The sequence below is a fragment of the Bufo gargarizans genome, chromosome 5, assembly GCF_014858855.1.
Source record: "Bufo gargarizans isolate SCDJY-AF-19 chromosome 5, ASM1485885v1, whole genome shotgun sequence".
In the NCBI taxonomy this organism is placed as follows: domain Eukaryota; kingdom Metazoa; phylum Chordata; class Amphibia; order Anura; family Bufonidae; genus Bufo; species Bufo gargarizans.
In genome coordinates, this window is record NC_058084.1 from 143622162 (window position 1) to 143642697 (window position 20536).

The window sequence follows — 20536 nt, forward strand, 5'->3', positions numbered from 1 at the left end:
ATTAAATGGTATATATGCTTGCAAGCATGTCACACGTACAGTATCGCAGTTTTTTTTTAATGTATGCGCAAATAAATTACAGTCAATGTCACAGATATTTGGGATGCGGAAATATTATACAGGAGAAGTACCACAGGTAATGGCTTTGCTGTCAACATCGACTAAGAAATTATTACAGTCAATGTCACTGATATTTAGGATGCGGAAACGTTATACAGAAGAGGTACCACAGGTAATGCCGCTGCTGTCACCAGCGGCTAAGAAAAAATTACAGTCAATGTCACTGATATTTGGGATGTGGAAACGTTATACAGAAGAGGTACCACAGGTAATGCCGCTGCTGTCAACAGCGGCTAAGAAAAAATTACAGTCAATGTCACAGATATTTTGGATGCAGAAACGTTATACAGGAGATTTAGCGCAGGTAATGTCACTATCCGCAGCGTCTATGGAAAAAGTACACTGGATGTCACAGATATTTTTAGGATGCGCAAACATTATACAGGAGTTGTAGCACAGGTAATGTAACTGTCCACAGCGGACACCGTTTACAGAAAAAGTACACTGGATGTCACAGATATTTTTAGTATGCGCACAAGTTAAACAGGAGATGTAGCGCAGATAATGTCGCTGTCCGCAGAGTCTATGGAAAAAGTACACTGGATGTCACAGATATTTTTAGGATGCGCAAAAGTTATGCAGGAGATGTAGCGCAGGTAATGTCACTGTCCGGAGCGTCTATGGAAAAAGTATACTGGATGTCACTGATATTTTGAGGATGTGCAAAAGTTATACAGGAGATGTAGCACAGGTCATGTAACTGTCCGCAGCGGACACAGTCTACGGAAAAAGTACACTGGATGTCACAGATATTTTTAGGCTGCGCACACGTTACACAGGAGATGTAGCGCAGATAATGTCGCTGTCTGCAGCGGCCAAACAATTGCAACCTATTTAGCGCCGGTTGCGCTAAAAATATATATTGCTGCCAAATACAACAATAGTTCTTAAAAGGACTTTGGGGTCTCTATTAGTGATGATCGAGCATGCTCGGCCGAACACCTGTTCGGCTCGAGCATCTAGACGCATATGCTCAAATCTCCTCCCTGCACGTTTCTTGGCTGCTATGTAGCTAATAAACGTGCAGGTAAGTACTGCCCTCACTGTGATGCCAGTGGCCACGTTGGCTACTGGCATTACAATGATTGGCTGGCCGGAACAGGTCATCGGGTGCTCTATAGCATCCGATGATGCATATTCGGCTCATTGGTAGTCAGGGAGAGCTGAGAATAGGAAGGGACAAAGAGTGTAGGGAGTGTAAGCATTATATCAACATGCTTATTCGTCACATATAATGCCCTTGCATATATTCCCTTCGCATATACACTCACCTAAAGAATTATTAGGAACACCTGTTCTATTTCTCATTAATGCGATTATCTAGTCGACCAATCACATGACAGTTGCTTCAATGCATGTAGGGTTGTGGTCTGGTCAAGACAATCTCCTGAACTCCAAATTGAATGTCAGAATGGGAAAGAAAGGTGATTTAAGCAATTTTGAGTGTTGCATGGTTGTTGGTGCCAGACGGGCCGGTCTGAGTATTTCACAATCTGCTCAGTTACTTGGATTTTCACGCACAACCATTTCTAGGGTTTACAAAGAATGGTGTGAAAAGGGAAAAACATCCAGTATGCGGCAGTCCTGTGGGCGAAAATGCCTTGTTGATGCTAGAGGTCAGAAGAGAATGGGCTGACTGATTCAAGCTGATAGAAGAGCAACGTTGACTGAAATAACCACTCGTTACAACCGAGGTATGCAGCAAAGCATTTGTGAAGCCACAACACGCACAACCTTGAGGCGGATGGGCTACAACAGCAGAAGACCCCACCGGGTACCACTCATCTCCACTACAAATAGGAAAAAGAGGCTACAATTTGCACGAGTGTTGAAGACTGGAAAAATGGTTTCTTGAACATGACATTGAGTTCACTGTACTAAAATGGCCCCCACAGTCACCAGATCTCAACCCAATAGAGCATCTTTGGGATGTGGTTGAACGGGAGCTTCGTGCCCTGGATGTGCATCCCTCAAATCTCCATCAACTGCAAGATGCTATCCTATCAATATGGGCCAACATTTCTAAAGAATGCTATCAGCACCTTGTTGAATCAATGCCACGTAGAATTAAGGCAGTTCTGAAGGCAAAAGGGGGTCCAACACCGTATTAGTATGGTGTTCCTAATAATTCTTTAGGTGAGTGTATTTTACAGGGTCAGCTCAGCTGCAGGCCCTCGTATATAATGTTTTAGAGGGTCAGCACAGCAGCAGACCTTCACCCCTAATTTTTTAGATGGTCAGCTCAGCAGCAGACCCTCACCCCTAATGTTTTAGAAGGTCAGATCCACAGCAGACCCTCACCACTAATGTTTTAGAAGGTCAGATCAGTAGAAGACACTCACCCCTAATTTTTTAGATGGTCAGCTCAGCAGCAGACCCTCACCCCTAATTTCTTAGATGGTCAGCTCAGCAGCAGACCCTCACCCCTAATTTTTTAGATGGTCAGTTCAGCAGCAGGCCCTCGCCACCTAATGTTTTAGAGGGTTACCAGCAGACCCTTGCTCCTAATATTTTTGAGGGTCACCAGCATGCCATCAATCATAATTTTTCAAGGGTGTGTATGATGCCCTCCTTTATGTGTAATTAAGGGTGTATTGGAGTGTCGGTTCATTGTAATTTTTGGCAGCCCTTTCACTTAGTGCATAGGCTTAATGAGTATAGGAGTCCCACTACCTGAACAATTGTACCACAATGTGAATGAGGCCCTCCTTTATGTGATATACAGGTTGTATCAGAGTGCTTCTTCCTTGTAAGTTTTGGCAGCACTTGCACTTTATATACAAGTAAATATACAGGAAAGAGTGTTTCCTAACAATACTTCTCACCACCAATTGCAGTACGTCTACTTACTGACTGATAATAGGAAAATCCATCAGTTTAATACTAATTTTGTAAAAAGGTGTCGGCATAATAAAAATCTGTAGTTAAAGAGGCACTCTAGCAAACTGACATGTAATTCTAACTGACCAGGAATATACTAGGCAATATCACTTGTTTCTTAGAAATAAAACAGGCTTAGGGCTCTTTCACACCTGCGTTATGGTCTTCCGGCATAGAGTTCCGTCGTCGGGGCTCTATGCCGGAAGAATCCTGATCAGGATTATCCTAATGCATTCTGAATGCATCAGGATGTCTTCAGTTCCGGAACGGAACGTTTTTTGGCCGGAGAAAATACCGCAGCATGCTGCGCTTTTTGCTCCGGCCAAAAATCCTGAAGACTTGCCGCAAGGCCGGATCCGGAATGAATGCCCATTGAAAGGCATTGATCCGGATCCGGCCTTAAGCTAAACGTCGTTTCGGCGCATTGCCGGATACGACGTTTAGCTTTTTCTCAATGGTTACCATGGCTGCCGGGACGCTAAAGTCCTGGCAGCCATGGTAAAGTGGAACGGGGAGCAGGGGAGCAGGGGAGCAGCATACTTACCGTCCGTGCGGCTCCCAGGGCGCTCCAGAGTGACGTCAGGGCGCCCCACGCTCATGGATGACGTGATTGCATGCCACGTCATCCATGCGCATGGGGCGCTCTGACGTCACTCTGGAGCGCCCCGTGAGACGCACGGACTGTAAGTATGCTGCTCCCCCGCTCCCCGCTCCTACTATGGCAACCAGGACTTTAATAGCGTCCTGGCTGCCATAGTAACACTGAAAGCATTTTGAAGACGTATCCGTCTTCAAATGCTTTCAGTACACTTGCGTTTTTCCGGATCCGGCGTGTAATTCCGGCAAGTGGAGTACACGCCGGATCCGGACAACGCAAGTGTGAAAGAGGCCTTACTGGCGCTCTTACTCAAAAATGTTGTAAGTATGCTACAAGGTCAGTGCCGCAATGACAATTAGAAGAAGTAAAATAAGAATTCCTGCGCAGTAAACACAGGAATTCTTTTTTTTCTTAAAATTTGTTTCATCCCAGTTCATTTACATCCATATTAAACCCTTTCATTATGGGCAGCTGTGCGATATGACCTCCAGTTTGACTACCAGTCCAGACCCTAATTTCCTGTGTAGACAAGAGGTCAGTCTTTTTTGTGTGGCTGACTTTCTGTAAACATCATCAATTATCAAATCCCATCTGACAGCTCTCATACCCCTCCACTTCTCATCCAGCTTCATATTCCTTGTTACTCTATATGTCCCCACATACATAGAGTATTTGATGAAGATATAATTTCTTCCCTATCTGTGAGTGCTGTATGCAGAATATCCAGTGGTTCAGGTTCACACTGCTAAACAGACAAAACAGAATGCATGAGGAGGCAGGCTGGAGGCTACATCACGTAGTAATACATGGAGACTCTCCAGTATGAGACAAAAGGAGTTCTACTTTACTGATCTATCACTTGCTGCACTTACCTAGGACGCAGTGTGATAAGACTCTGCCGCCTCTGTCTCTGCAAAGTCAGAGGTATCATTGCAAATGTAAGATGTATTATGAAACCCTATTCGGCTACTTTTACACCTGCGTTTAGGTGCGGATCCGTCTGGTATCTGCACAGACGGATCCGCACCTATAATGCAAACGCTTAGATCCATTCAGAATGGATCCGTTTTCATTACCATTAAAAAATAAATAAAAAATAAATTATTATTATTATTTTTTTTTCATGATAGTGCAAACGGATCCGTTTTGACTTTACATTGAAAGTCAATGGGGGACGGATCCGTTTGAAAATTGAGCCATACTGTGTCAACTTCAAACGGATCCGTCCCCATTGACTTACATTGTAAGTCTGGATGGATCCGTTTGCCTCCGCGCGGCCAGGCGGACACCCGAACGCTGCAAGCCTGCTGAGCGGAGCGGAGGACAAACGGTGCCAGACTGATGCATTCTGAGCGGATCCGCATCCACTCAGAATGCATTAGGGCTGGACGGATCCGTTCGGGGCCGCTTGTGAGAGCCTTCAAACGGAACTCACAAGCGGAGCCCCGAACGCAAGTGTGAAAGTAACCTTAGAGGGGAGAAGGGTATACACAAGAGCTTTTACAAAGCCTTTAAAAGGTCACTGAGTTTTCAACAAAACATTTGCTATGTCATAGAGGTATCAAAAGTTTTAATCTCGGGTGTTTGGGGAGACAACCACCGATCCCTAGAATGAGACAAGAGAGGTGGTCACATATTGCACTCTTTCTCCTCAATGCAGAGGACGGATCGAGATGGCTCATAGACTTCTATCGAGATTGTCTCCTGCAGTGAGGAGGGAGTGCGAAATATGCAAGTGGTTCTCTCTCCCTGTTCTAGTAATCATAACTTTTGATATGTCTCTATGGCATATCAAATATTTTTTGAAACTCAGTGACCATTTAAAGGGATTCTGTCAGCTCGTTTTAGCCTATAGAGATGCGGACATGCACGGCTAGATCGCCGCTAGCATGTCCGCAATAAACCTGTCCCATTGCGCTGTGTACTTTTATTGTGTTTACAAAATTATTTTATAGATATGTAAATGAGCCTGGTAAGGAGCCCAAGGGGCTGTACTAACCTTTTTGGAGCCCAGCCATGCCCCCCTGTGAAGGAGCCCAGTACCGCCTGTAACCAGGAATCTCCTCCTTGCTTACAGTTAGATTGCCGTAATCTTGCAATGTGCAAGCTCGCGCATGCGCAGTGCCGGCATAGTGTTCCTTCCCTGTGCTGGCATCAGCCTCAGGGAAGGAACTGAGCATGTGCGAGCTCACGCATCGTGAGATTACGGCGATCTAACTGTGAGCCCATTCCTACGATCCAAGTACAACTATGTGAAATGCTAACACGGTAAATCGAGGTGGATTTTTTCACGGCTCGTATCATGGACAGGCTTGTGCCACCATCCCCCACCCAACCCCCTGGCCGCCCCTATTGTGGAAGGGATAGGGTCAGTCACGGAACCCCTATCAAAATACCCGGACTGGCTCTTGAGACCGCTCTTGTCAAATAACCCTACATATTTACGTGATACCAATGCCTTCTGGAAGCGCTGAAGGAGTTCCAGTGGCAGGAAGATTTTAATTTGGTGTCCCTTGACGTGGAAAGCCTCTACACCCGCATACCACATGGAGGGGGTGTTCAGGCTGTCATGAAGGTATTGAGCAAAACTGACAAGAGTGCTATCTATTGTACCTTTGTCCGGGAAGCACCTAATTTCGTGGTTAGTAATAATGTGTTTACTTTTAGGGGATGCTGGTACAGGCAGATCTATGGTACGGTAATGGGGACACCAGTTTCCTGTACATTCGCTAATTTATACTTGGCAGTCTTTGAGGACCGCTATGTTTTTTCCACCTCTAATCCATATTTGCAGCATATTAAACAGTTTTTACGCTACATGGATGTCTTCATGGTATGGCAGGGTTCGAGGCTGGTGTGTGAGGAGTTTGTCCAGTTTTTAAATGATCATAATGAAATAAATATGAAATTCACATTAAACTTTGGGGGTACCAATTTGGATTTCCTTGACGTTCGTGTGACTAGTAAAGGGGACACTCTTACCACCACCGGCTTCCGCAAACCCACTGCCACTAATTTGTTGCTCCACTACGACAGTTATCATCCACGTAAAGTAAAACAGGCGGTCCCTTTTGGACAATTTATAAACATATTAATAGCACAGAAGCAGGATATAGGAAGCAGGCCCAGGAATTAAAAGAAAGACTCGCATATAGAGGTTACCCGGAGTCAGAACTTGATGCAGCTTTAGAGAGAGCAGGCAAATTCACACAGGGTGAATTATTGAAGAAAAGCAGTTCTAATAATTCCAGAAAACAGGTCATTAACAGGTTTGCATTTGCCTTCAAATACAGTCCCTTAGCAGACAGGTGATATACAAAAACTGGGACATCCTCAAGTATGAAGAGGGTCTCCAAGATCTAACACAAAATAAACCACTTATCACCTTTAAAAGGTGCCACACAATAAAGGACAAGTTAGTGAGAAGTAGGCTCAAGGAAAATAAAACCAGTAATTGGCTTACCGAACGCCTACCCATAGGATATTACAAATGTGGGGACTGTTCCTTTTGCCAATATATCCACCAGGGCAAATACCTATTCTTTGCAGGCATTAAGCAGAGTCAAGCAATTTGCTACATGCATGACCAAATATGTGGTTTACCTGGGGTTGTGCTCCTGTGGGTCTTTCTACATAGGGAAGACTATTCGCCCTATGTATGAGAGATTCAGGGAGCACGTCCATAATAGGCAGGAAAAGGTTGCCCTAGACTTATAGATCACGTCCGTAATAGGCATGATCATAATACCAAATGCCTAAAATTTGCAGCTCTTGAACATGTTCCTGTCCCAGCTCTAGGTGGAGACAGGCACCGCCTCCTCCTTCAGAGGGAGGCGGAGTGGATCATTCGCACTGGCGCTATAGGTCCTTTAGGACTAAATGATCGTAACGATCTGAGTGTCTTTTTATAACAGCCAGAGGTTCATGCACGCGATATATGCATTGCTAGTGTCAGGGAATACATTGTTCTTACCTTCCTCATTCCTAGTTCTGGATGAGGATGTTTTAGCGTCTGTGGTTGCCCAGGCAACGTGGACGCATTTAAATGAGCGCATACCAAGCGTGATGAGGTCAGAAAAAGCTCAAGTGCGCGAAACGGCCGTCGCCAGCTGATCACTCAGTATTCTTATGCTTCATGTCCGCCCCAGCCCGTGTAACCTATCTTTCAAATGAAAATAAAGAACTTATGTTACTGCAATTGGTGAGTGCCGCTATTGTTTCTTATCTTTGGATCATATCTTTTTATAAGGCTACTTAGCTTTCAGAGGATTACCAGGATTGCTACTAATGTATCCACTTCCCAGCTTTCAGATACTTTCAGGCCTGTAGTAGCCTCTGGACAAAATCTATTTACAAGTAGAGACATTGATGACCTATGTGTCGGAAAGGGTATCAATGTGTGATCAATGTGTGGAGCTCTCTTCCCTGGGGCTCCATGATCACCACTGCTATAGAGCTCATTCAATTAAATGGGCTTCAGCTACAGTACCAGGCAAAGCTGCACAATGAAGCCATATGCTTGCACAGTTAGTCTTGTTGTCTAATAAGGTTCCTAAGGGTTGGACTCTATCTGATTATACTGAAAGTTACAATATATTATCTATTTCTCTTTGATGTTCTTGACTAATGTGTTTCATTTTAAAGAGGAGGAAGATGCATGATACATCTGCAGATGTACTCAATGTGGTTTAGATTCCTGTCTGAACACTACTTAGTGTTGAAAACTCTGTGAGGTACACAGCATCAGTCTAGCCCACCATAGTACCAGTGTAAATGGTGGGCCCAGGCTCTGATATGGTAGTGGGTCCCAAAGGTCCAGGACAGAGAAAACATTTGAAGCTGCCTTTGTAGACAATAAATTGTCACTGGGATCTATTTGTTTGAATCAAAACCTATTAATGATATGGGGGTTGGTCTCCAAGAATAATTTCCTCGGATGGACCAAAGAAAACCCAGTCTGACCTTGAAGGTACTCATAGATACAATTATTAACTCTTGCAACAATATAAGATCTTTCTTCTACAGCAAATGTGTCTCTTTTCCAAAACAAAATGAGCCAATACACATAAAAGGCGAACAAACCCACCAATTTCAGTGGGACTGGACACTATCCTATGTGTATGGAGGTGTGCTGAATCTCCACAACAGAGGAAGTCAGAGGAAGGAAGGAGCTGGCTTTCTACTGAGGTGTTCAGAAATGGCTTTCTCCCCTCTTACCAAGCCAAATTTTTATCACATATTAACAGCCTGTATATGAAGATTCTATGTCATTTTTTTTCCTTCTACAAAAAACAGGTGAATAGTTTCTGAATATCATTTTCTTGATGTATTCTACTTCCTATCCGGGCTCTTTAACTTCCTCTTTGTTTGGACTTTTGGCATGGCAAACAGCATCTATTGACATTCTCAATCAGACCATTCACTGGGGCCAGAGAGGGGAGGGGGTAACTCAAATTGAGTGACTTAATTACAGCATCACACATTACACTAAATGCAGTATATCTGTAAAGAATAAATCAAGGCAACTGCACTTACTGTAGATTTCCAACTAGCTTTCTCAATTCTGAGTGACTATACAAGAATTCTCTGGGAATAAATATGTAACATCATGGGGTCAGAGGTGTTGATTCCATTATCCTAATTAGAGTCAGTAGGTGATAATGACCTCCCAGAAAAAGTTGTCAAGACAGCATTGTATGTGGCAGACAATAGATGTCTAACCCCCGCCTCTATTCAAGCTTGGCTTCTCCATTTTTACGTAGATGGCCTCCTTCACAACTCGTTTGTACCAATTGGCCTCCTTATCCAAAACACGTACTTGACTGTCTTCACGTATGTGTTTTGGATAAAAGACGTCTTTTACTAAAATGTTAATTGTGGAACAGACCCACATCCGTGTGGATCCTCTTCCCCCTAATTAGTAATCTGTGCTTAGTTTTACAGGGGCTAGGTCATTGGGCTCTGTTGCGGGATGGGGGAGGATCAACAGTCTGTTGATCCCCCAATCAGTGAATTAAGTATACTATGATATGAATATGCTCTTGAGGGCTCAGAGATGCAGAGCTTATGAAAATGTGCAACAAGCCACAGGGATAATAACTTGTATTGCTGGTGATGGTGCAGCAGTCACACAAATGCAATGTGCAAGCTGTTGTACAATAAATCCTCACCTGGCTTCTAACTACAAGAATTAGTTGAGTAGTCTAGATAGTAATTCATTATAGAAACAACATTGTGCAATGTACAGAGGCAGTGCATCCGGAACTTCGGCATCTGCAAGGCGGCCACCAGAACTAAGTCCTTTTGTAAGGTGAAGCCGTGCCCAAGATCTGGACCAAACCCATATGTCAAGAATGAAGGTAGCAGAGGAGTGCCAAAAGTTAAGTCACTCCCATCCCGAGTGAATCAATGCACTTGTCATTGTGGGGGTTCGAGAAGGAGTATTAAACTCCCATTCGAACTGCAGGGAATTAAAGCAGTATATACATCAGTTAGGACTAATACAAAGGGAGCATAAACAAGGGCAGATGACATGACTAGACATTGTGCAACACTAAAGTCTAATAGGGGTAGATGGCACCAAGAAAGGTATGCAACATTATATTGTGGATAGGAGCCGCACTGCACTTACCAGTTGACATCCGGCTCCAGAGCTATTGCATAGCAGCTAATAAGTAGGGGTGTGTGGAGTTGGATCCCTGTCGATCAGATATATTCTTCAGATGCACTATCTATTAAAATCCCAGAAATCCCCTTTAAGCCTTCTAGCCCTTTTTTATTTTGGAGCTTAGTGGTCATACATCATAGACTTCACCAACACAGTTATCTAAGTACATCTTTTTTTCCTAGGCAATACAACACTTGTGGAAAAGGGGCTACGGTGCTATTTGTCTTACCCACTAAAATAATTGAACCTGGGAGAATAAAAAAATATTCATAACTTTGTTGTATTTCTGTCATTGTCACAGATACAAAACATGACATATCACACAGATCGACAGCTCTTCAACCTGCACTATTTATTGCTGGTCTTAAACTGATACGAGGTAGTAAAAATGCTTGTTCAGATCAGCCATGGGTATTTTTATTTAGGTGCTCTATTTCTAGAAAAGTGACTGACTAATTTTACTAAATCTAGCAAAGGTTGTTCAGAAGAGAATAGCTCAAGATACTGATATATATTCAGGGTGTTATATATATAGGCCCCGATTTATCATGCCTTCACTCTAGAATTCTGGCTTCAAAAAGTTGCAAAATTTGGCGTTTCTTTCTTACTTGAACAACAATGTTGTGACATTTTTACACCTGTGACTTCAGTTTTTAAATAACAATGGGAAAGTGGCCATGATTAGCTATTGTCATGACCGTAGACCGTAACCGTAGTCTGTCCATGTATTACATGACTATCATTGGTCAGCATCAGCTGCACCCAGACCAGCTTCAATTGAAAGAGGGTGTATTAAGATCAGACAATTAAGAGAAGTTTGTCATCAGGAAATACACTGTTAAACCAGACACACTGCCTCGTAGTGCTAGATCAGCTGTATGTCATGATACTTTTCGTTTAATGATCTGTTGCTTCATTCTGGGTAAAAAGTACTTATGATCCACATGCAGATAAGCAGTTAAAGGGAACCTGTCACTGGGATTTTGTGTATAGAGCTGAGGACATGGGTTGCTAGATGGTCGCTAGCACATCCGCAATACCCAGTCCCCATAGCTCTGTGTGCTTTTATTGTGTAAACAAACCGATTTGATACATATGCAAATTAACCTGAGATGAGTCCTGTACATGAGATGAGTCGGACAGGACTCATTTCAGGTTAATTTGAATATGTATTAAATCGGTTTTTTTTTACACAATAAAAGCACACAGAGCTATGGGGACTGGGTATTCCAGATGTGCTAGGGGCGATCTAGCAGCCCATGTCCTCAGCTCTATACCCCAAATCCAAGTGACAGGTTCCCTTTAAGTGCACCTTGGGCAGGCCCAAGCCACTCTGAGCACCTCTGCTCCTCTGCCAGCCCATCTACCAATCTCATGGCCAAACAAACAACCCAGGTCCCAGGAAAGCCATTTTTAGAACAGGTCACGTACTTGTGGTCCCACTGTTGACTTTTTTGTCTCTGTTGTTCTGCATATTGGCCACACTTTCCCTCCCACATCCCGAAGTATGGAATTCCACATATTATGTGAACCGTCATCCTTTCTACGTTACTGTCCATGAACATCACATAAGAGCTCATGAGGGAAGGTGTGCTTACATATCAAAAACAGGTACCACAAGAATCATGGGAAGTGTAGCTTAAGCATCGCTAGCAATGCAGTATGACTGCCCAGTTTTCAGGCACAGCACAAGTAAAGAAAGGCCCATGAAGAAGTGGGCAGAATGTGAGCAAAGCAATATGTCATTCAGTTTTTTGGGGTGAAGAGGGGATCAGTCAGATAACACCTCTAAAGAGAGTTCCACGATTATGCAGATATGCTCACATAGTTCACTTTCTGTACATCTTCCTCATATATATTTCTTTTTTCAATTTGGACTCCTCTGATCAGTTTTTACTATGTAATCAAATCACTCTGGTTGTTTTACAACCTGTATGTAGCACTTCCTGATCATGTATCAACCCATGACCCCTCCCCAACTGCTGCAGTACCTGTGCAGCAAAATTTGGGAATTTAAAGGGATTGTGTCACTTCAGCAAATGGCATTGATTATGTAGAGCAAGTTAATACAAGCCACTTACTAATATATTGTTATTATCCATATTGCATCCTTTGCTGGCTTGATTCGTTTTTCCATCGCATTATACACTGCTCGATTCCATGGTTACGACCACCTTGCAATCCATTAGCGGTGGCCGTGCTTGCACACTATAGAAAAAAGTGTCAGCCTCTCTGGTGGGAGCTCACATAGGCTGGTGCTTTTTCCTATAATTTGCAAGCATGGCCACCGCTGCTTCTGGATTGCAGAGTGGTTGTAATCATGGAAACAAGCAGTGCATAATGTGATGGAAAAATGAATCCAGCCAGCAAAGGAGGCAATATGGACAATCACAATGCATTAGTAAGTGGCTTGTATTAACTTTCTCTACACAATAAATGCTATTTGCTGACGTAATACAACCCCGTTAAACTTGGTGCCTGCTCCCGAGCAGAGCAACTGCCACAGTTATTTCTGCGATAATGCCGATCACAGATATTTAAAGGGTTTCTGTCACTAGAATTTTCAGTATTAAACTGGCTGACATTAGCGATGTGCTAATGTCAGCTGCACCTAACTCTGCTATTCTAATGATTATCCGTGCCCCCGTTACTAAAGATTTCTTACTTTTGTGATATGTAAATGAGCCTCTAGGAGCAGAGGGGGTGTTGCTCCTGCCCCTAGAGGCTCCCGTCTTCCACCTCAAGTCACACCTTCCAAGTGCTAATTGACAGGGCCAGGCATCGTTCGCATCCTTCTGCCTGCCCTGTGCCGTATTCTGCACAGGTGTGGTGAGGGAAGGACGCCAGTTCCCTCACCACGCCTGCGCAGAATACCGAACGGCGCAAGATTTCCAACAGAACTTTTGCTGCAACTGTTAATTAGACGGTAGGTTATTCTCCCTGCTTCACAGAGAGCCTGATCTCTCCCCCTGACTGGAGGACTCAGTAATTCAGTCTGATTCGGTGGCAAATGAGCCATTAAAGGGGTTATCCAACATTATATCAGACCTCACAGAGTGGCCGACCTGCGGTGTTTATCATACTTATATAGTCCCTGCTGCTGGGTTCAGTCCCTACCTCTGTATGAGCAGCTCTTCATCTCCCTGGTGTGCTGATATCAACATCCTGTTAATCTGGGATTAGGGCATGTGACTGCTATAGCCAACAGCTGGCTGCAGTGGTGACCTGCTCCCCTTACATCACGTGACCATTTGGTGTGACACAAGGAAAGCATGTCAACTCTGCGGCCAGCAATTGGCTGCAGCAGTCACGTGCCCCCTTCGTCAACAGGATATTGATCTCAGCACACCAGGTAGATGAAGAGCAGGCCGTGGAAAAATAGAGACCGCAGCCAGCGGCGGGGACCAGGTAAGTATGATCACCACTGCGGGTCAGCTGTGAAGTTTGATATAATGTTGGATAACCCCTTTAAACTACACTGATACTGTGGTCTGCCAATAGCTGGTGGGACATACTGTACACAATGAGCACACATAACACATATGAAACACACAATGAGCACACATAACACATATGAAACACATATGACATTTTATCAGATACCACTGCAATCCATTCATGTACAGAAAAGTAAAAAAAAAAGAAGATTACCTAATCGCTGGGCCCCACCCTTGCTCTGTGGAAGAGCTCAATTATTAATAGTATTTTAAAGGGGATGTCCATGATTGGCAAAAAATAAACGCCTTGTCTATGGGCTGTTTGTGCTCAGCCCAAATTAGGTGAATGGAAATAAAAAAGCTGGAAAGCAGACCCATCTTTGTAATCCTGGACAACTTTAAAGTGCAACTAAACCTCCGTAAAACTTTAATTAAAATAATTTTCAATGCCCCATAATACATTTTTATAATATACTTTATATATTCTACTGTTGGACAGAGCAGACACCCAAAGATCAGTGTGTCTACAACGCTTAGGAACCCGTTTACCAGTACACCGCTGACATGTACGGGTGTACTCATTTCACTGTGCTGCAGGAATAGGGGCCACAGTGATGGATGTGCTGGCAGGAGCACACACTGCTGCCTGGCACAGCACATTAGTACAAGGTCTTCTGCACACAGGTACTTTTCAGGGCTTTTAGCAGAGTGGACACAGGCAGGAGCTCTGCATAGCACATCGCTGCTCCTGCCTGCACCTGCTCCACTCAAAGCTTTCCATCCTTTTTTTCTTATATTTGTATTTTGGGGGGGAATTAAATAGCTAATGCTTTTCCTAAATTTTTCTGGTGGGTTTCCTGTTTTTAGTACATACCAAAAGTAGTCCAATAAGGATCATCAGTGAACCAGCATCAGGGTCATGGGTGCTCATGGTTCACTGATGAGTATGGGAAGTGAAGGCTAGCCCATCTGGTCTAATCTCACAGATGAGTTACTAATAGCAGAAACTGTTAAAAAAGAGTTCAGGATGTCTCTGATAGAAAGATGACATTTGTACCTGGCCATATAACATGGGACACCTTAAGATGTCTTGTGGAGTCCATGCCTCAAAAATGCATATATGCTTGGGCAGAACGAGAGGGATCTAAACAATATTAGATAGGCTGTTGTAATGTTCTCTATAGTATCCGAGAAAACAAACTCTACATGAACAAGGAAATGGAAAAACAAGAAAATCAATAAAACACATCACAGTACCTCAAAATACATTTCAATTATCTAATGTTAAATCTATACAAGCAGTGGGCCTAGAAAACCACTTTGCTGGTGATTGCTTCCTTTCCTATTTCTGATCCGCACAGGATAAATTATCAGCTTGTCCAACAGTAAACATAGGTAGCCATTGTTAACCCTTAAGAGGCTGAGTTTTTGAAATGCTTATAGACAAGGATTAAAGGGGTGCTGTTGACCAATTTGTATGTAAGATGCCTATATGGCACTCACTAATATAGCCTTTATTGATATTCTGTGCCCTTTGCCAGATTTCATAAGCCACGTCCCCTTGCTGGGCAAATCTTCTGTGCTGTCCATAAGACGGCCACTGATAAAGGGTCACTAGACCCAACACTCAGCTTCCTCCTTTCAAAACACCGTACCTGCACCAACAGGGCAAGTGCAGATAGCAGATGTAGTGTGTATGAGTAGAGGAGATTGAGTGATTTCTCTGGTCACATGACCCTCCATCGGCAGCCATTTTATGGACAGGACCAACAAGGGGGGATACCTTGTGAAATATAGAAAATAGTGCAGCATATCTAAGGCAATATTGGTCATTGCTATATAGTCATCTTACAAACACATTAATCAACAACAGTAGTCAGAAAAGGGCCAACTCCTTTAACCCCTTAGTAACCACCCATACGTGTTTTTACAGCGGTCACTAAGGGGCCTTAGGCTGGGCCGCCGTGTTTTTACGGCGGCCCAGTCTAAGCGCTGCACGGCTCCCCCGTGCAGCGGGGAGTGTGGACCCGACTCTCACATGAGTGCCGATCCGGGCTGTTTAACCCTTTACATGCCGGGCCGCAATGGCGCCCGCTGCATGTAAAGTGGTGACAGAGGGAGCGGACTACCTCTGTCTCCCATCAGCACCCCGAAAATGCGATTGCGGGGTGCTGATGTGTTGGGAAGCTTACCTCGCTTCCGATCAGGGCCCCGAGCCTGTCTGCAGTTATCTCCAGCAGGCTGTGCCTCTCTGGCGCAGCCTGCTGGTCAATCTTTGAATAGCATTGCTATTGAAATGTAATGCATTATAGAGATAATGCATTACATTTTAAAAGCAATCAAAATACTGTATATTATAGTCCCCTTGTGGGACTTTTAAGTAGTAAAAAAAATTGAAAAAAAAAACACTTTTATTAAATAAATAAAAATTCCCTAAAATAAAAAAATATGCTTTTTTCCATTGAAAATACGCTTTTCAATGAAAAAAATTGCAAAAAGAAAATATCCCCCATATGTTTGGTATTGCCGCGTCCGTAACGACTACATAAATATTACATAAATTATCCCCTATGGTGAACGCCGTAAAAAAAAAAAAAGACTGAATTTCTAATTTATTCTTAGTTTCCACCGAAAAAGACTTAATAACAAGCGATCAAAAAGCGGCATTTACTCGAAAATGATACCAATGAAAAATACAAGTTGTCCCTCACACAACTCCATAGAAAAAAAATAAAGTTATGGGTCTTGTGAAGTGGCAATGCAAAATCATTTTTTGGGTTAATAAAAGGGGCTTTATTGGAAAAAATAAGTATTTAGTATCACTGTAATCGTACTGACCCAGAGAGTAAAGATATTATGTTATTTGTACCAAAAAAATGAACGCCGTAAAATTTATAATGTAAAAACGCAGTGGCAGTGTTGCTATTTTTCCCTCTCTCCCTCCCAGAAAGAGTTAATAAAAGTTAATCAGAAAGTTATGTGTACCCCAAAATGGTGCCATTAAAAACTACAACTTGTCCCGTAAAAAACAAGCCCTCATAGAGCTATATAGACGGAAAAAAAATAAGTTATAGCTCTTTGAACGAGACCATGAAAAAAGGAAGAAAAACGCTTGGTCATAAAGGCCCAAACAGGCTTGGTCACTAAGGGGTTAAGCTGGCCATACCCATTCAATAGCTGTTGGCCCAAAAACTTTTGGCTGAGACCTATCTCTCCTGACTCCTTCAGTTGGGTCAAGCGTGCATGTGTTATCAATGGAGAGAGGTGAGAAAGCTGCTGCTAGACGCTTATCTCTTGGGAGAACAATAGGACAGGGTGAAGAGTTGGGGGAGAGTCGGAAGCTCTCTATATGTATTAGGCTCCTTTCACACTAGCGTTCGTCGGTCCGCTCGTGAGCTCCGTTTGAAGGAGCTCACGAGCGGATCCGAACGCCTCCGTCCAGCCCTGATGCAGTCTGAATGGAGCGGATCCGCTCAGACTGCATCAGTCTGGCGGCGTTCAGCCTCCGCTCCGCTCGCCTCCGCACGGCCAGGCGGACAGCTGAACGCTGCTTGCAGCGTTCAGCTGTCCGCCTGGCCGTGCGGAGGCGAGCGGATCTGTTCAGACTTACAATGTACAATGGGAACGGATCCGCTTGAAGATGACACCATATGGCTCAATCTTCAAGCGGATCCGTCCCCCATTGACTTTACATTGAAAGTCTGAACGGATCCGCTCAGGCATCTTGCGCACTTAGAAATTTTTCAAAGTTATTAATGCAGACGGATCCGTACTGAACGGAGCCTCCGTCTGCATTAATATGATCGGATCCGTTCAGAACGGATCCGATCAAGCGCTAATGTGAAAGTAGCCTTAGACTGTTGGCCCACAAATACACTAATGAGTGTGGGGACCTGTATTATTCCCTGCAACAGATTGATTATCAGAACTCCTCTACTACAATACATGCTGTAATACCTTTCTTCACAGAACATATACGTAAACAACTGACAGGCAGAATACCGCTTCATTATAGGCAATGGGTTATACAGATTACTGCTAGGGGCGGTATTCACTCGTAATGTAAGAGCAATATTACAAAAAATGAAATAGGAAGTCTGCTTGATTTTGAAATGCAACTGACTGCTGCATAATTACCATGACTAGGAAGAGTTTACAGTGTTATTCTATCCAAATCGATGCTTAATTAACAGTGCCACAGATCTAGTTCTGGGCACCGTACCAACGCCAGTAGTCCATTCACAGCTGAAACAGAGAAGCAGATGGTACCCATTCTCCCAAGTGTTTTGCAATCAATATCAAAAACACAAGTGGCTGGTCAGTTATCAGAACAGATTTCTGTAATATCATTTATCACAATAAGAACATCTACACAAAAAAAAAAAATATAACAATTCAGTCGTACTTCTGTTTTAGGACAATTTGGCGACAATCTCTAACTAGCTTGTCTACCTTCTTTACTAGAGTAGCTTCTAAGGCCTCATGCACACTACCGTTGTTTCATTCCGTGTCCGTTGTTCTGTTTTTCGTGATTTTCTGCGGACCCATTGACTTTCAATGGGTCAGTTGAAAACTCGGCTAATGCGCAGTTTGTCATCCACGTCCGTGATCCGTGGTTCCAGTCCGTCAAAAAAATATAACCTGTCCTATTTTTTTCACGGAAAATGGTTCGCGGACCCATTCAAGTCAATGGGTCTGTGAAAAAACGCGGAGGCACACAAGATTGTCATCCGCGTCCGCGCGTCAGTTTTTTTCCTATCATTTGCATGGCAAACTTGACTTAGACTTTTTTTTACTTTCCTTCATGTCTGGTGATCCTCCAAAAATAAAGGAAGAGACACGGAAACAAAAACCGAAACGGATCACGGAACAACGGAACCCAATTTTGTGGAACAGAACACAACAACAGTCGTGTGCATGAGGCCTAAGTATGAAATCAGAGGTGAGACAAGAGCATTTACATGAGCCCGATATCTGATACAATAATGGTAAACAGCCACATCATGGTCCATGTGGCTCAGTTTAGGATTACCTGCTGACAAGGTCACAATTGGGGGTTATTTCACAAATAATCTGATCTTACCGATGGATGTATCCAATGACAACAGTTAACTACCTAAAAGGGTGATCCCATCATTAATGTAAAAAATAAAAATCATACATAATCTAGTACTGCGATGGCTAACCTCCACCACTCTAGCTGTGGTAAAACTACGACTCTCAAGATGTACACTTGCTTGGCTGTTCTCAGAACTCCATAGAAATGAATGGAGCATCATGGAAGTTGTAGTTTCACCACAGCTGGAGTGCCGGAGGATAGCCGTCACTGTTCTAGTACTTGCCAATCTCTTTCTTAGGGCTCTTTCACACTTGCGTTCTTTTCTTCCGGCATAGAGTTCCGTCGTCGGGGCTCTATGCCGGAAGAATCCTGATCAGGATTATCCCAATGCATTCTGAATGGAGTGAAATCCGTTCAGGATGCATCAGGATTAGTGATGAGCGGCAAGTGCCATATTCGATTTCGACGAAATTCGCGAATATTCGATAGAATATTCGTTTTATATTCGTCGAAATCGAATATTCGTCATTATTCTTGTTATCGCGATTAATATGCGATTTAAATAATCGAATTTCGATTTTAACTTAAAGGCTACTCTCTTATTGAAATTGCAATTCGATTTTTTCAAGTTATAATAATCGAATTTCGATTTTAACTTAGCACTGCTATATGCCATATTAGGCTAACTAATATGGCATATAGCAGTGCTAAGTTAAAATCGAAATTCGATTATTATAACTTGAAAAAATCGAATTGCGATTTCAACGTAATTCTCAAATCCGACAGTACATTCTAGTATATGGAGTCGTTCCCATGGTGATGGGGACGCTCCATAAGCATGGAATATGGCTTCAATGGCTTGGTAGAATTAGCGAATTGACGAATATATTCGTTATATTCCACAAAACGAATATAAAGAATGTATTCGTCATATTCCACAAAACGAAGATAACGAATGTATTCGTCATATATCACAAAACGAAGATAACGAAGTATTCTGCATCTTCATTTTAGCTACATATTCATCAATTTCGCTAATTCTAGCAATGATATAGGAAAGTTGACTATAGAGACAGCTAAGTATAATTCGCTATGCGATTATATTACTGCTTTTTTTTATAAATAGTATAATTATAATAATTATCAGGTATTATAATTATTCTATTTATTTAAAAAAAAAGCAGTAATATAATCGCATAGCGAATTAAACTTAGCTGTCCAGTCAGTGCCCGTTGCCGCTTCTGCCGACTTCCATGCTCATGGAGCGTCCCCATCACCATGGGAACATCTCCATATACTAGAATGTACTGTCGGATTTGAGAATTACGTTGAAATCGCAATTCGATTCTTTCAAGTTATAATAATCGAATTTCGATTTTTAACTTAGCACTGCTATATGCCATATTAGTTAGCCTAATATGGCATATAGCAGTGCTAAGTTAAAATCGAAATTCGATTATTATAACTTGAAAAAAGTCGAATTGCGATTTCAACGTAATTCTCAAATCCGACAGTACATTCTAGTATATGGAGATGTTCCCATGGTGATGGGGACGCTCCATGAGCATGGAAGTCGGCAGAAGCGGCAACGGGCACTGACTGGAGCAGCCAGGAAGCCAGGAATCCAAAGGACAGGTAAGAACAACTTTAGGGAAGTGGGAAAGAAAAAAATATAACACTAAAAAAAAACAAAAAAAAAACGAATATTCGAAATATCGAATTTATATCACTATATTCGAAATATTCGCGAATTAGCAAAGTGCCGATATTCGCGA